Here is a 2,327-nt window from a genome sequence, read left to right as displayed (position 1 = left end):
ATTACTCTAGTTTCATACCTTGAACTCCTAATTATTTATGCAAATAAGATATAACCTTCTTTCATTCATCTATTTTTCTAAAGAAATTAAAACTATCAAGAACCCATCTTACTAGAATTCATGCATGTCCTTGCTACCACCTTATGCAGTTAAATTAACCTTGTCCTAATGAGATCTTATGGACATGAAAAAGTATAAATTTAATGAAGTTCAATTAAAATTGATGTTCAACTGACTAGTTTGAATTAACTTACTTTGCCAATGTTGTTCTGTTTGTGGACCCATTTTATGAGAAAGATGGAAACTCTAATTTCAACTAATCTCTCTTAATTGATGATTATTTTTATATATTTTTGTGAATCCCGTAAATCTAAAAAACAGTAACAGATTGTATGGATATTTATTAGACCAATAAATCGATCCTTACTAATTAGAATATTTTTAAAACTAGGAGTATACTGGATGTAGCATTTGACTTTTAATGATCAAAATTCATCCTTATACCTCAAAGAAAAGCCACTAAATAATATATATATTATGAGATTGTGAAATATATGCGTGTTTAGTTCTTTCATACAAATAATTGGATGTCCAAAATATCTATACGTTATTTTGAGTATGAGAAACTAACATGATGTTTTGAGTATTAAGTGAAACAATGTTGATAATTTTTTCTTACTAATCTAACTAAACCTGCAAACTAGTTGAATTTGATGATTAAGACTTAACAGAATCATTGTAACTAACTTAAATTATTCTTTAATTGTGGCAATAGTACTTAGAGATGAGTTGAATTTTTATTATTATCTTATCTTTTGTTTTAAAATATAAGATTGAGCTTGAAGATCTAGTGTAATATGTTGAAATCAAGTTAGTGAGATTAGTTGGAGCAAAGAAAAATGATCTTACAGGTATGGCTTTACAACTTTAGTCATATTTGTAAAATGTCTAATTTGACAAAGTGTGAATGTGAAGAAGAATGCTAATCATTTTCATTTGATTAAATTCTCAAATATTTTAATTATCTTTAAGCTGCAATCTAAATTATAAAGAAAATTATTACCATGATGTCAGATTGGGGTATTGCGGCTGCTGACAATAATCATGTTCAAATTTTATGAGGGATTAAGAAGACGGGCATAGCCCTTATTTCTGAACTCAAGCTGATGTCAATATAGGTAAAAATTTCACTATGTGTGATAATGTAATTTTTTAAGGGTATTTTTTTTTTTATTAATCTACAATTTATTTTAATATCGTATTAATCATGACGAGAATCTAGGCATTATTTACATGCTCTTTCTAATTTAAAGTTTTTTTACGTTATCGAAGCCAAGTGAAACTGTCATTGCTATACAATATAATAAAATTTATACTTTGCTTGAAACTGACAATCTTGAACTAAATGGAGGGTATGAGTTATGACATAGTTTATGCATGTATATCTTAGATATGTGTTCAACCTTAATGAAAACTATTTCTTTTTACAGGTTCTAAGATCTTAATTGGTCTGAACTAGGTTTAGTTCATCCATATTCTCTAGTCAAGCAAACAAAGAAGAAGAAAATGGTATCACTGTTTTTAGATTTTGATATAAATACTAGAGGCGCAGAGATAAAAAAAGTTTGTCTCCAATGTAAGGTACGAATTATTTGTTTGTTTCTTATTAATTGAATTTGTTTTCATAGTTATCAACTAAATGTAATGTATATAGATTTAAGAACACTGTTCTTTGATTGAAATTGCATTTACAATGTTTGTGGATTTACTTTGGTAATCTTTGTGAATTTAGTTACATTCTTTATTCAATTGTTGAAAATATATATCCTATTTTTCTTTGTCTTAAACAGTAATTAAATCTGATAAAATAAAGAGAAGACAATATCAAGTGAATGGTCTATATTTCTAATATTGATCAGAATGTTTGTGAAATATCTTTTTTATTTGATTATATCTAAAATCATACTTTAATTACATGATTCTGCAAAGTCTGTTAAGATCAACTTACTTTTGTTAATTGCATTATTATACTTTAATTTAGACTCTTTAAGAAATATATTCTAAGAGAATGTTAAATTCTTAGTAGGTATATTGGGACAAATTAAATTATTTGATTATTGGATTAAAAAGACTTTATTATTTTAGATTAACTTAACTTTTATCGGATGATAATCGTATTAATTTTATTGATTTTTAGCAAGGATTACTTTGATGACTATGGATTACAATAAGAAAAGAAGATTGTTGAGAACCAGATTGAATGTAACATGTTACAACAGTTCAAATATAGATTTTAAACAAAATTTGTATTATAGAAATATTATGTT

At 25.9% G+C, this 2,327-nt stretch overlaps 1 long non-coding RNA gene across 1 annotated transcript; it reads left to right on the top strand.

Annotated features, from left to right (window-relative positions):
* The first annotated feature begins 818 nt into the window (after positions 1–818).
* Positions 819–1,639, top strand: LOC124913749. The gene is made up of 3 exons (XR_007096773.1): positions 819–911; positions 1,075–1,178; positions 1,491–1,639. It is a non-coding gene; the product is annotated as an uncharacterized LOC124913749 (long non-coding RNA).
* Positions 1,640–2,327: the final 688 nt, after the last annotated feature.

This window comes from Impatiens glandulifera, chromosome 1 (genome assembly GCF_907164915.1).
Source record: "Impatiens glandulifera chromosome 1, dImpGla2.1, whole genome shotgun sequence".
Taxonomy (NCBI): domain Eukaryota; kingdom Viridiplantae; phylum Streptophyta; class Magnoliopsida; order Ericales; family Balsaminaceae; genus Impatiens; species Impatiens glandulifera.
This window is presented reverse-complemented; position numbering and strand designations above follow the sequence as displayed.